This window comes from Oncorhynchus keta, chromosome 34, assembly GCF_023373465.1.
Source record: "Oncorhynchus keta strain PuntledgeMale-10-30-2019 chromosome 34, Oket_V2, whole genome shotgun sequence".
Classification (NCBI taxonomy): Eukaryota; Metazoa; Chordata; class Actinopteri; order Salmoniformes; family Salmonidae; genus Oncorhynchus; species Oncorhynchus keta.
In genome coordinates this window covers 29,224,776-29,241,037 of record NC_068454.1, presented here as the reverse complement: position 1 = coordinate 29,241,037, position 16,262 = coordinate 29,224,776, and the positions used below count along the sequence as shown (strand labels likewise).

The following is a 16,262-nucleotide window of genomic DNA, read 5'->3' as shown; positions in this document are numbered from 1 at the left end:
ATGGACCACATCAACAACACTGGTATTAGTGAAGCATGTGGTATAGTTATTTTTAGACAGCAGTATGTCTTTCACCAATAATAAACTCTTATCTTATTACTATAATAGTGCATTAGACCAGTTTCCCTTTCTAGTGTGGTATGGTTTAATTTTGGTAGTGCAGCTGCTCTTTTATAATTTGCCTTCTTTAGTCAAACACTGTGAGCGTGCCAAGGTTACTTCCTATCATCCAGGTAGGTTGTCAGTAACAGAGCCAGTGATTGGCTGGACCAGCAGGTCACTAGCACCAAGTGTTGTGTTGTACACAGGTTGTTGTTGCTCACAACATTCTAAAGCTGCAACACCAAGCTGCTATAGACACCTGGCTTACTGGGATACTGACAAAGCCCTCCCACCGGGCAGTGCTGATTAAGTACTCGTTAGCTGCAGTCAGCTTGGCCGGTACGGACAATATTGTGACCTTTTTTGACCTGGAAGACATACAGGTCACACTGTGTGTCGATTCAAGGTAATGATCTTGGCGTTTGATTCGAAGAAATGCTGAAAACAGTCAAAATGCATCCAATTCACTGGGATGCCACTGGACATTTCATTGGCTGTTCTGTTCAATACAATGTTCTGCTCAGTCTGATGCATTGGCTTGGTGTGTTGGCAGAGAGTAAGACAAAGGAAAGGAATTGCATTAATATTGATCTCAAAGTGGTTGACATTGTAATAGAGCAACTGCGTAAGTGTATTTGTTTTCTTAAACCCTCTTAAAATGTATGATTTTGAATGACTATTACCTCCCAAAGTGATTTCATACAGTATTTGTTGAGTGTGCAGTTTAACTGCTGTACTGTATATAGCCTATAGACAGCTACAGGGCTGTCATTGGCCTGTGAGATCTAAACTCCATGCAGGCCTTAATGCAATAGTGCATTCTAGCCACGTCCTGTCAACCAGCATTTACCTAATCCATTCACTAAGAAGTTGTTTGATGCCCTGTTAAGATTTTTTACGAACAAAAAAATCTATCAATAATTGTAACAGTTGTACTGGCTCTTGTTTTAACTGGCATACTCCTCCTCAAGTTACTCATATCTGGTATATCTGATTTGTGGCCTTTTTAGTGATTCCATGGGATGGAATATTACAAACGCATCTCATTTGGCTGGAGTGGGAGTGACAGTGACCTGTTGGGCTCAGCTCAGGTTGGGACACATATGTTCTACTTCACCATTATGCACATAGAGAGCACTGAGAGCAGAGCAGGCTCGATAGGAGGTAGAACAAACGGAGGAGGAATTGAGGTCACTAAGAGAAGTTGGAGAGAGAACCAGCTGGGTCTATGACAACTTTTCCTGCTACCACCTCCTCCCTTTCTTCTCTTATGAATATACATGGCTAAATCCCAGGAGGGCATAATACCAAGGTACCCATATGGAAAAGCACTAAACCCTTCTCTTTCACCTTCAGAAAACGTGTTTATTTTTAATCACATACTCCACTCGGGGCAGTGCACGCTGGAACTCCTTCTCACAGGACTGCATGCCATGATGAACTTTTTCCACTGAGCCACCTGGCTCTGTTTGCTTAGTACGGTCTGTAAAGTAGCTTGAGGTAACTAACCTCCCTGAAGTCTACAGGTGCAGTGGCGGGAACATAGAGCAAACTGGCAACTGTACTCATATACTGCACATACAGTATACACATACTGTAACCATAATATCACCACAGCATACTTCACACACTTACAGTGGTTGCTCAACTAAAAGTTTTGAGATTATGCTGCGGGATTTAGAGATAATTTGTGGGCTATTACGGGCTTTTAGCAGGAAAAAAGACTCTTGAATTTTAATACTTTGTGTGAGGCAATTGATCAGCATAAAAACATGTGTGAATGGGGCCTCCCGAGTGGCGCAGCGGTCTAAGACACTGCATCACAGTCCAAGCTAAATTCCTACAGATGCTGGCTCGATACCAGTGCCGGCTGCGACTGGGAGACCCATGAGGTGACAGTGGGCTTTTGGTTTCTCTCCCTCTAAAAACAGAAATAAATCATTCTCAATAACAAATTGGCTTTATTTACAAATTAGTAAGAATTGTCTCACCCCATGTTCAAGAATGGCCTTTTTCTCACTCACTTTAGGTAATTTGGAGAAAAAAATTGTCTCCAAAATATTGTTATTTTTTAAACAAGTCATAGAAAACTGGTTCCAATTTCAGTTTAATCCACCAGAAAAGACAAACCAAAGAATACAACAAATATTGTAAATAAACTCAAATATACTCATTGATAATAAAAAAAACATTGTTGCCTGTACTAGATTTTCCGTTACTCCTGAAAGCCCTAATCTTTTCACTTAAATGAATAGAGACCCTGGTCATGGTGCTACAGTATGTTGTTATAGCATAATCAAATTGAAGACAATCGGCGATCTGCTGTATACTTATGGCCTATTGTAAGCTGAAAGTCACACCTTTCCAGTACTCCTCATCCCGTCCCAAACCCCAGCCTTAACACAGTTACCATTCAAAAACAAGCTGTTTATCTAAAAACAAATGACATTGCGAGCAAAGAGGACAGAGGAAATGAACATCGTTTTTATCAAGCCAGCTACTTTCTATGTTGCTACCCATTCCAGGGTGTCATGACGTGGCCCTTTCTGGGTGTAGATTGTGCCCTCCCCCTCTCTCTCTCCTAACCCAGGTTTTATTTCCTCAGGTCATAAATACCAGGTAGAAACTGCCATGCAGTATTGAGGGAGAGAGTCTCAGAACAAAGAGCTTCTCTCGCCAAAACTCCTAATCCACAAAATGGGTGAACTGAACAATATTTATATTTTTGAGAATGTGGGAATGGTCCGTAGATAATTAAAGAACATTCCTGTCAAAGTTGTTTTATTCGGTGAAATCAGGAAAGGACAGGAGAACTATATAACTGTACCTCTGCGTGTGTATACTTCACAGTGATCAGATTTATATCTAGTTGTTGTATAAAATTAATGAGTAAAGATTAAACTATTTGTGAAATTATGTAATGTGATATTGAGCTTCTAAAAGAGATACTTGTTAAGATAACTAGTCAGTGGCCACCAAGATTGAACTCTTTGGCCTGAATGCCAAGTGTCATATCTGGAGGAAACCCATCATGCTGTGGGGATGTTTTTCAGCATCAGGGACAGGAAGACTAGTCAGGATCGAGGGAAAGATTAATGGAGCAAAGTACCGAGAGATCCTTGATGAAAACCTGCTCCAGAGCACTCAGGACCTCAGACTGGAGCGAAGGTTCACCTCGCAATAGGACAACAACCCTAAGCACACAGCTAAGACCATGCAGGAGTGGCTTCAGGACAAGTCTCTGAATGTCCTTGAGTGGCCCAGCCAGAGCCCGGACTTGAACCCATTCGAACATCTCCGGAGAGACCTTAAAATAACAAAGGGAAACCCAGCAATGAGCTGCCCAGTGAGGCGAGCCTACCAGACAAACTAAATGCCTTCTATCCTCGCGTTGAGGCAAGCAACGCTGAACCATGCATGAGAGCACCAGCTGTTCTGGATGACTGTGTGATCACGCTCTCTGTAGCCGATGAGAGTAAGACCTTTAAACAGGTTAAAATTCACAAGGCCGCAGGACCATATTGGTTACCAAGACGTGTACTCAGAGCATGCGTTGACCATCAAGCAAGTGTTTTCTATGACATTTTCAACCTCCCTGAACCAGTCTGTAATACCCACATGTTTCAAGCAAACCACCATAGTCTCTGTCCCAGGAACACAAAGGTAACCTGTCCAAATAACTTTTGCCGCTTAGCACTCATATCTGTAGCCATGAAATGCTTTGAAAAGCTGGTCATGGCTCACATCAACACCATCATGCCAGACACCCTGTACCCACTCCAATTCCCATACCACACCAACAGATCCACAAATTAGGCAATGTCTATTGCACTCCGCACTGCCCTTTCCCCACTGGACAAAAGAAACACCTACGTGAGAGTGCTGTTCATTGACTCCAACAATTACTAAGTTAAAGACCCTGGGATTTAACACCTCCCCCTGCAAATGGATACAGGACTTTCTGATGGGCTGACCCCAGGTGGTGAGGATAAGCAACAACACATCCGCCACGCTGACCCTCAACACGGGTCCCCTCAGGGGTGAGTGCTTAGCCCCCTCCTGTACTCCCGATGACTGCGGGGCCACACACTACTCCAACACCATCATTAAGTTAATGACACAAAGGTACTAGGTCTGATCCTCAACAACAATGAGAGAGCCTACAGGGAGGAGGTCAGACCTGGCAACCTCTCCCTCAATGTCACTAAATGTATTTATAAAGCCCCTTTTACATCAACAGATGTCACAAACTGCTTATACAGAAACCCAGCCTAAAACCCCAAACAGCAAGCAACGCAGATGTAGAAGTTTGGTATGGCAACTGCTCGACATCCGACCGCAAGAGGCTACAGAGGATAGTGTGTACGCCCAATACATCACTGGGGCTGTGCTCCCTGTCATCCAGGGAGCACTGTCATTAAGTCCTTCCATTCAGAGGAAGGCCTTAAACATCAAAGACTCCAGCCACCCAAGTCACAGTCTGCTCTCTCTGCTACTGCACTGCAAGCGGTACCGTAGAACCAAATCTGGGACCAAATGGCTCCTGAACAGCTTCTACCCCAAAGCCATAAGACTACTGAACAGTTAATTAAATGGCTATGCAGACTTGGTGCTACAGACTGTTCAACCTCTACCTACATGTACCGGTACTCCTTGTATATAGCCTCGATATAGTTATTTTATTGTGTTACTTTAAAAAATATATATATATTGTTAATTTCCTTACAGAATTGTTTGGAAAGGGCTCGTAAAGTAAGCATTTCACGGGAAAGTCTACACTTGTTGTGTTCGGCGCATGTGACATATACAATTTTATTTGACAGCCTTCCAGCTGATGGGGTTTTAGGCTGGGTTTCTGTATAAGCAATTTGTGACACCTGCTGATGTACAAAGAGCGTTATAAATACATTTGATTTGTTTTCATGGCGAAACTCAAGTCGCGCTGCATTTTTTCTGCCTCATACACCAATTAATGTTGTTACTCCTATGACCAGAGAAAGTGAAATATTCGTCAATGTTAAAAAAGTCACAAGCCGCTAATAATAACAACGCAAGCCTATCGGAACACTTTGCTATACTCAGTCATTGCAGTGGCAGTGCTGTTTGTAGCATGAGTGGAAGTAGAGAGAACGTGCATTTTATGGATTATACAAGTGTTGAACAAAGTGTTTACAGTGCTGAATAACAAATGAAACATGAACTTACTCATAAAAACAGCAGCTCTTTGCTGTATTCGTTGAGTCTCTCTCAAGTCAAGGTTTTAAAAGTTTTGAAATCGAACTGTATCTACTTTGCTGTGCGTTCGAGGCTATGCGTTACAGTCTATGGCTCGAGGAAACTATGCAGACATTATTGGTTCTGAAGAAATTTAAATAATTGTGATGTTAAGGTACAGTAAGCTTGTAGTACTGTACAAAGCAAATGAGACAGGCATACCATACAGACTGATGAGAGCTCTAATAATTACCACTGAACCTGAACAGATTTCATTGGACATCCAATGTTCTCCTGAACCAGTCACATTTATGGAAACATCCTGGATAGTCTCTTGTTACAGAAATACAACTGCAATAATAAGACTCCAGATGCCTTAAAACATTACAGTGATGAGGTGTAGCTGCCTGATGCCTTAAACACTGCACTGTTTTGACAGGCGCATCTCCGTTTGATCCACAGAATATGGACCTCTCTCTGGAGTGTGGGGGTAAACTGTGCTTTTATCCTAAAAGAAACACTACGCTGCCGATTTCTCATGTCAAACTGTCAAAATCTGTCTGTCTGTCTGCACTGCTCAGCCTTGTTAGATAAATGTTGAAATGTTCAGTCGCTTTCTAATACATTTCATAACATTCCCCTATCCTGAAGTTTTAGTCTTTAGTCTTATAGGGGTTGGGCAGTATCCAGATGTTCATATCGTCATACCGTTCTTCACTCATCCCAGGATATACAGTATTACCGTCTTAGTACACAAAGGGGCGCCAAAGAAACACAAACAAGCCCATTGGGCGTCTAGTAACAGAATGCTAACAAAGTTAGGACAAGTAATAGCGAACTTCCATTGGCTGCTAGCTAAATAAACAATTTGCATAGACAGGCAATCCAGCTAAAAAATGTATACATATATAGGTTAGGAGCTACCGAATGACATTTTTGGTGAGTTGGGACATTTACAAGTGAATATGAATGAGAGACGTTGTGCAAATTAACAAAGTTTTGACACATACTTGTCTAAAGGAAGAACCGTACGGCCTCTCAAGCAGCATGTGTACACGATCTGTTTGTGTGGAGTCTGGAGTTGCAAGGGCAACAGGCCTGAATGTTCTGCTCCGAGAAGAGAGGGGAGGAGCAGACAGGCTGAGAACAGAGAAGAGAAAAAACGCATGGAAATCAAGTGGTGGCAGCTGTACAGATAAATCATCCAAAAGGTGTTTGACTTCTCAAACATGTCAGAAAGCGAACACTGCAGTAGATGATGACCGTCACCTTATTAATTGCAAAATAAAACACATTAGAAATATCTTGCTGCATTTTGTAAATGCAGGTCTAAAATGCTTCTTGTAATTTCTGATTGGCATCAGACTCATTTTGTGCTTCAGTTGCACTTGGATGAGAATTCACAAACAAGCATTCTATCAGCAGACAGCGCTCTGACTGATGTGTAGCTACTTTTCTTCAGTACTTTTCTCGGTGTAGCCAGCCTACTTTTCTCCAGTAAAATGAAATATTAACTTCAAGCAAAACATTAGGAAATGTAGTTGGCTACATTCTTTCTATGATTAACATTAGAAATATAAAAATATGTTTATGCAAACATTCATTGAAAACTCATTTACTCATGGCGTTGCACTTCTGTTGTCATCTGATGGAAATTACGATATTTTCTGCCAAATGTGTTGCAATTTTGTATTTTCTGTGAAGAAAAACTATAGTTGCACATCGCTGATCATTCTATTGAAGCAAAAAAACACAGTTGACTTTCAATATAAAACGTGACCACTGTCAATACATAGCTGGACTCACCTGCTCCCGCTTTCTCCCATTGTGCTTTTTACAAACGAACACGTGACTGGCTCAACTGTTATGGGGAACTACTGTAAGGTTCATAATGTAAAATAATGTGACAGGTGAAATTAATGACGCAATCTGCGTATTGCAAAACTTTACTGTAGGTATTGACCATCCCATGGTTATTTCCAAATACCCCGATTTACAATATATACGGTATACTGCCCAAGCCTAGTCTTATACAGAATATCTAAATTATGAGAGCCACTCTCACTTTGGAGACTCTTCACAACACGGCAAACTGCATATATTGTGTTTCAGTTCACCTCTTCGATAGGTATAAAACTCCTTTCATCATCTTGTGTAGACACCAAATAAGTGGGCCTAGAGGCTGTAAATGATACCTTTTTCTCTCCCTCCATTATTTTATAGAAACAGTACAATTATTAATAGATAAATCCCCCGTTACAGTGTAATGAAAAACCATGTCACACAAGTCTTCTCCCCTCCCTCTCTCTGCCTTTCAACAGCATTTCAATTATCTCACTTGATTAACTTTTCATTACTAACAATTCAAACAAACAAACAAACAAACAAACAGTGTCCTCCGGGGTGAGGGAGGCTGTGAAAAGAGACAACGTCCCCGTTACTCAAATGACTAGCCATGAATACAGTACAACTCATTTCCTCCCTCCTTCCTTTGCAACTTAAAAAATAGAATATTGCCAACGAACCATCCTTATAGAAGCAACTATTAGCATATTTATTGAATTCATAAAAAAATTGCTTACAAAATAAACTCGGTTTTATACTCTTACTATGACTTTATGGTAAAGTGTTGACTTGTTTCATTCATAGAATTACAGTTCATATGACTATTTTGTAAGACAATGATTGGGGTTGTCACCAACGGTTTATTTTATTTTGATTGCACTTTATATTACACTAGTTATCAGTAGTGGAGTGGTCCATGTAGGTAATCGACATGTCGTAAGTAATGAAATTCAGTTATTCCATTCAGTTAAACGTATTGATGGGAAGTAATGATTTTGATCTGTCTAAAGCATTCCAAGACTTTTCAAAGTCAAGGGTTGCATCATGTTTTTTTTTTTTACCTCAGCTGTTAAATCTTCTTGGTCAGCTCTGGAACCCATAATAAATAATTGTATGATAAATGATAGAAAATACAGTGCCTTCAGAAAGTAATCATATCCCTTGACTTATTCCACATTTTGTTCTGTTACAGCCTGAGTTCGAAATTGATTAAATATATGTTTTTTTCTCACCCATCTACACACAATACTTCAATTGTATTGAAAATACAGAAATATCTCATTTACATAAGTATTAACACACCTGAGTCAATACTAATGTATAAACAACACCATTGCCAGCAATTACAGCTGTGAGACGTCTTAGGCCATTTTCTAAGAGCTTTGTACACCTGGATTGTACAGTATTTGCCCATTATTCAAGCTCTGTCAAGTTGATTGTTGATCATTGCTCAGGAACATTCAGTGTCATCTTGGTAAGCAACTCCATTGTAGGTTTGGCCTTGTGTTATAGGTTATTGACTTCCCAAAAGATTAATTAATCTCCCAGTGTCTATTGGAAAGCAGACGGAACCAGGTTTTCTTCTAGGATTTGCCTGTGCTGTATTCCGTTTTTTTTATCCTAAAAAGTCCCTAGTCCTTGTCGATGACAACCATACCCATAACATGATGCAGCCACCACAATGCTTGAAAATATCAAGAGTGGTACTCAGTGATGTGTTTTGTTGGATTTGCCCCAAACATAACACATTGTATTCAGGAAAAAAAGTTAATTTATTTGCAGTTTTACTTAAGCACCTTGTTGCAAACATGTTTTGGAGAAAAAACTATTCTGTACAGGGTTCCTTCTTTTCACTCTGCCATTTGGGTTAATATTGTGGAGTAGCTACAATGTTGTTGATCCATCCTCAGTTTTCTTATATCACAACCATTAACTCTGTAACTGTTTTAAAATCACCATTGGCCTCATTGTGAAATCCCTGAGCAGTTTCCTTCCTCTCCAGCAACTGAGTTAGGAAGGACACCTGTATCGTTGTAGTGTCTGGGAGTATTGATACACCTCAAAAGCCTAATTAATAACTTCACCGTGCTCAAAGGGATATTCAGAGTCTGCTTTTTTAATCTACCAATTGGTGCCCTTCTTTGTGAAGCATTGAAAAACCTCCCTGGTCTTTGCGGTTGAATCTGTGCTAGATGTTACCGTGGAAACAGACTGAATGCTCCGGCATCCAGTCTTCAGTCAAAGTTTTAAAATTGCACCTCCTCTCGTCTCTCCTTATATCAGCTATTCGGTTATTTTATTTTCAAGAGAGTCTTTATCCATAATCGTCAATTACACGGTTATAAAAAAATCAGAGGCTTACTTACTTACTATAGATATTCAATATACTGCTTTGTGTTAGTGTAGATTTGATGCAATAACACATTTGAAGGCATATGATAAAGGAATAAGGCCAATAATGTTTATTTGACTATAGATGTGGATTTGTATTCACACTGTAAACTCATAGCTCACAAGATACCAAATTTTAAGTCCCAACTCATTGACAGGTTTGGTTGTTACACAAGTTTCACTCTTGAATATTGTTTTGTGTTTTGCTTGTTTAGCTGCATGCCAGGCGCACACACGCACACACACACACACACACACACACACACACACACACACACACACACACACACACACACACACACACACACACACACACACACACACACACACACACACACACACACACACACACACACACCATATCAACAATGACAGGCTTTCACAATCAATATTTGATGCATCTCACTTTGTTGATTCGCAGTCTGCTGAGAAATTGTCAGTCATATCATTACTCTCGACAAATTGTGTTTTGAGGGAATAGCAACATTTAATATTAAAATTGAACATTGTTCCTGAGCTGTGGGATTACATGTCTTCAAACTAACATGTTCATGTATGGCTCAATTTTAGAACTATTTACACAGTCTGGGTCTGGACAGTTTTATGTCACATCAAAGCTGACACACTTGAAGTGACTTGAATAACTTGAATACATTTTTAGATTGCTTCAGTAAAACACATTGTTCTTCTCTTCTTTATACATATTCCTAGTATGTAGTTGAATAACTTGATCATTTTTAGATCACTTCAAGCAAGTGTAGTTATTTTCTTCTACAGACAATTGCATAGTGTGCTATCAAAATCTTGTCTGGCCATACCCATACCAGGGGAGAAAATGTACTCCAACTTTTGGTCCATTTGAATGTTTGACCCTCTTACTCTGCCTACCCACTTAGAGGACACCCACAGTAATTAGAGAGCAGGATGGGTTAGTGTTTTAATACGAGAACAGGGGAGATCGAAAGCCATGCCGTCCTTATTAAAGCATCTCCAAGCTGGAAACGGCCCTGGCTTCTGTGTTGGGTCAGCATCTTAATTTGGTCATACATTAATTGGAGACCTTGAGAGCTAACGGGAGGCTGGGTAAAGGAACAGAGGAGCTGCGTAAAGTGCCTGCCTTCCTGGAGACAAAGGCCACGCAGGTCCCATGAGGCTGGTCGGGGGTGGGGGGTGTTAGCCTGGTCTACCCCTTTTGCAGCTTTGTGGTGAAGCAATGCCAGCCATGTTTGTGTTGGCACAGGAACCAGTGCCACAGTGATCACTATGCAGGCCATGCCTGGCCATCTGTGTAGCCTCCTGTGGGGTTAACTCAAAGCCAGGTTAGCTCAGTTACTGTGTTTTCAGGTGGATGATGGCTATATCTGTGCATAGATAAATATAATTCAGAAGATTTTGAGTTACCATTTTGAGATCAGGATCTTATTACTGTATGTACCCTCACACTCTCTAACTATTCCATAGAAACCAAATGTTTGTGTAACATTAGATATACAGTATAAGATGATAATGTTCATTTGAATTAACATTGAATTGATTTTACCTGCAGGATAGTCAATATGATGCACACTGATAACCATGATAACATGAGTTAAATATGGTATCTCCAATATAGATTTGTATGTGATGAATTACACATTTGACCAATGAATCTTGTTTCCATGGTTACCCTACATTTTAATACCTCTTAGATGTTTAGGGGACTTGCATGGTTCTGGTACAGGTTCCGACCAACATTTTCACTTACAAATCGATCTGTGGACACCATAGATCAAAATGGCTTGCATTGAGCAATTGTCCTAGTTCCAACTGACACTGTAGTATATTTTTATGAGCCTGTGTGACGTAGAATGGGAAATCTGAAACCACTTGAAGCTGGGATGACCCTCCTACCATTTCATTCGCTCTTCCGACTGTCTATCAACTCCTGGCTGAACAATACATCACAGCTACGGACAAACGGCATGCCTGCAATCCTTACAACATAGCGCAGCAGTAGAGAGTGGTTTCATCATAATAGTACATTCAGAGATTGATTTATAGACATTAATCGAAAATAATTCATAGATTTTAAACAAAACACACTTTCGATTTGTCATATGGACAAGATTAATATGAGATGAAAGGTGAGTTCCTAATGAGCTCAGGAAGCCAAGCTAGAGCTGTGTGACGTTCACAGCAATGGGGGCAGATGTTTTGATCAAAAGAGACCTTTCTCGAACACTAAAATACAAATATATACACCGAACAAAAATATAAATGCAACATGCAACAATTTCAAAGATTTTACTGATTTACAATTGATTATATTATAAGGAAATCAGTCATTTGAAATAAATTGATTAGACCGTAATCTGTGGTTTTCACATTTGTTGGTCACAAACAGCTTTTAAAAGGACTCAGTGAAACACAAGATATTACCGCTTTTAATGTCCCGTTGGTAGGATAGTCTCGACTGTAGATCATAGAGTTTGTTTTTCAGTGATTGCATGTTGGCCAATTGAACCGATGGCAGGTGCGATTTACTCACTTGCCTCTGAATCTTCACAAGGCACCCCGACCTTCTCCTTCTGTATCTCAGCCTTTTCTTCACACGAATGAAGGGGATTTGGGCCTGGTCTCCGGAAAGCAGTATATCCTTCGCGCCAAACTCATTAAAGAAAAATCTTCATCCAGTTCGAGGTAAGTCATCTCTGTTCTGATGTCCAGAAGCTCTTTTCGGTCATAAGAGACTTAAGCAGCGACTTTATTCACAAAATAAGGTGCAAACAATACAAAAAACAAACAAAATAGCACAGTTGTTTAGGAGCCCGTAAAACGGCAGCCATCCCCTCCGGCGCCATTATATCTTGGTGGACCAGTGGTGACAGTGAGGTTCATATGACGTTCAAGGTATAGGTCTTTTCATATGCAACGGCCTGCAACCACTGGCTTTCTGTCCAATTCCCACCCACTACCGCAAGAACTAACCCAGTTGCAATGTTATTTTAGATATATGTGGCCCAGCTCACTTGCCTGCCATGGTCCCAGCAATTTTGCACCCTATAGGCAATATCAAAGTGTGCAAAAATAACCGAAGAAATAGGTTAAATTACCAGAAATTCTCAGGTGGCCCATTATATTAGGCTATCTGTATTACTGGGCCATATCAGCCAATAGGCTAGAAGTAGTTTGAAGAGAGCAGAGTTGCACTTTCTCTTGAGCTAAGTTTTATAGCCTACCTTTTAGGAGTGGGACGATTTTCTGATGGAGACAAATATGGGTGATCGATATTTATAGGCAATGTAGTAAACTATAGCCTAATCATATTTAGGTAGTACATTTCCTTGGAATGATAAATGCCACGTGCTTCTCCGCCCCTGCAGGCTGCACACTCTATTTAATTGAGACCACACGTGCACCTGATATTGCATGTATGGCTACTGAACTTGAAGCAGCGAGAATGATGAGTGTGGACACTTGCACTTTCTCTTGAGCTACGTTTTGCATATAGGATATAGTCTACCTTTTAGGAGGCCGATTTGTAGGCAGAGACAAATAAATGGGCAATCAATATTTATTGAAAATGGAAAGGCTCAACGCTCGCTCACAATGGTAGCCTATGCACGACTCACGTCAGTTGAGCGCCCTACACTTACCTCCATTATCAAAATGTATTTGCAGACAGTGTAAACTATAGTCTAATCATATTCCAGTTAACTTGTTGAGTGTAGGGGGCAGTATTTTGAGTTTTTGGATGAAAAACGTACCCATTTGAAACTGCCTATTTCTCAGGCCCAGAAACTAAAATATTCATATAATTGTCAGATTAGGATAGAAAACACTCTAAAGTTTCCAAAACTGTCAAAATATTGTCTGTGCGTATAACAGAACTGATATTGCAGGCAAAAACCTGAGGAAAATCAAACCAGGAAGTGGCTTTTATTTTGAAAGCTCCATGTTCCATAGCCTGCCTTCGCTCCATTTAAAGGGATATCAACCAGATTCCTTTTTCTGTGGCTTCCCTAAGGTGTCAACAGTCTTTGGACATAGTTTCAGGCTTTTATTTTGAAGAATGAGCGTGAAGGATCACATTGCGTAAGTGGAGAGGTGGGGGCTCTCAGAGTGAGTTGGTGCGCAATTGAGTAAACCGGCCATTGTTCCTCCCGCTGTTATGGAAAAAGCTTCACACTCGGTTGATATATTATCGAATATATACTTTAAAAACTACCTGAGGAATGATTATAAAAAATGTTTGACATCTTTCTGTGGACATTATGAAGACTATTTGGAATTCCGTCTGCGTTGTCGTGACCGCTCTTTCCTGTGGATTTCTGAACATAACACGGTATTTTGGGTATAAAAATAATCTTTATGGAACAAAAGGAACATTTGCTGTATAACTGGGAGTCTCATGAGTGAAAACATCCGAAGATCATCAAAGGTAAACGGTTCATTTGATTGCTTTTCTGATTTTCGTGACCAAGCTTCCTGATGCTAAGTGTACATAATGCTATGCTATCAATAAACTTACACAAATGCTTAGATTGCTTTCGCTGTAAATAATCATTTCAAAATCTGAGATGACAGGGTGATTAACAAAAGCCTAAGCTGTGTTTCAAAATATTGCATTTGTGATTTCATGAAATTTAAATATGTTTATTAATTTTATTTGAATATGGCGCGCTGCAATTCAGAGGGTGTTGATGAAAATGATCCCGCTAACGGGATAGGGTGCGTCAAGAAGTTTTAATTTCCTTGTAAAGATAATTGGCACGTGACTCTCGACCCATATAGGCAGCCTACTCTATTTCATTGAGACCAAACATATAGGCTACTAGGCACACCCATTTATGTAGTGGAGGGTATACGCAGGTACCTGTATATGCCTTATACCCACACATTTTTCAGTGGGCATTGAATTCCCATGATACGTATCAAAGTATTGTACTGGAGGTATTCTGGTAAATTTTAACTGGCTTCAAAGTAGCCTCTGCCTACCTGGCAGAATTATATTATGAATATTTGCATCAATCCGTAGGCCATTTTTAAAAATGTAATTCCATTGAATGTGCTAGGCTACAGAAACACCACTAACCAAACAACAGTGCCATGTCCTGTTACCAATTATAGGGTAACTACACAAAAAAATCTAAAAATCTAAACCTCAAAAGTGGTGTCCTGGTGTGGTTTAAGCATTGTAATGGACTTAAAACTACCAATGTTGTTGTTTTTCTATATATATCAAAAAAGTATGAGAGCAAAAACCTAAAAAGAAATGACTGTGAAAGACCAATATGGGATTTATCATTTAGGTCATTCAAAGTGTATATCCTGTTTCTCATAGTATTTTTCACACCTTTCCTTCGCAAGGTGAGCACACTTTATCTCCCATGCAGGGTTGTTTGCGGTTTTCCCTGTAAATTTGGCTACTTTGAAAACTATGTTTCAGGGTAAATGTATTGGTCGCGGGTTGCGTATTTTTGGCTACTTCTAAATTGCGCTGTGGCCGCCATGGCATTTCTCCCGCTCTCAAAAATATATAAATTTCACTGTGACCTGCTTCTGACTATCAGGCAGTGAGGCAGGCTGTTGCTGAGTGAGTGAGTGGTGGGGAGGGCCGGAGGGGTGTGTGTGTGTGTGTGTTGAGAGAGCACTGCAGCAGGCAGCTTAGTCCACTATTGGCTGATTCACGTGAGTGAGAGGAGACAGAGCAGCACACGCATGTCGTGACAACCTTTTACCAGTTGTAGGTACGCTATTTAACTTGTCATTATGCATGAGTGGAAATTTGAAATTGAAGTTATGTAACTCCATCACATGCTTCTGTTATGGGGAAAATCCTCAATGAAACTGACATTAAATGTGGAGAATGATCAGTTGCGATTTTATCATGTAAATCTTGGTGGGGCAAACAAAAAATATATATGTTTAGATGCATGCTTGTAATGCCACTACACAACCCAACACAACACTAAACAATGCATGAATTGCACTATAACGGTGCCCACAAACTGTTAGGGCCTACAAAAAGCTGTCCCAACAGCAGAGCTTTCTTTTCAGCATCATTGACTGAATCCTTACCACCTGGCTATCAGCGGAGCCTTGTCTGGCAGCTAAACAGTTAATTCAGCCTCATTTACTGCCTTTTTAAAAAACATCACTAAGATGGCTGACTTGTTTAAACAAATGTGGTTTCTACTGACAATTGAGATGTACAAACTATGGCATACGTGAATGACGAGTGGATAAGATGCAATCAGTAATTTTGATTAAGACATTAATGAGGGAGCTAGGATGGACGTAGTCAAAATAACTATTTGTTCAGCACTTTTGAAATGTACAGTGACACAATTCAGAATATGGGTCGTTCTTACAATATTCTCCCTGTACACCAAATCAGAACTGTTGGATAAATTAAGCTGGAATATATGCAGATAATGAAAGCTCTTACAATATTCAATGATTACATTTCTCTAAAACAGGCTATAGGCTAAATGTGCATCACCAAGTCAGAACAGTAGGCTAAGTTATGAGTGGGAAAGGGACCACATTTTTAGGGTGAGGCACATGGGCTACTATCAGCTTACTGCACGCCATACATTTAATATTACTTTCTTTCTTTTCTAAGGTATAGATATCACCCTGGCATATTACATTATTTATGCAGCAGCATACAAGACCGTTTTGGACTCACCTTGTTGTGCTCTGCTCACTTGAAAAGGAAGGTGGTG

At 40.1% G+C, this 16,262-nt stretch overlaps 1 protein-coding gene across 1 annotated transcript in view; it reads left to right on the top strand.

Annotated features, from left to right (window-relative positions):
• Positions 1-16,262, top strand: part of lrp1bb (low density lipoprotein receptor-related protein 1Bb) — a 410,377-nt gene that overhangs the window by 146,740 nt on the left and 247,375 nt on the right. The gene's annotated exons all lie outside the window — the stretch shown is intronic.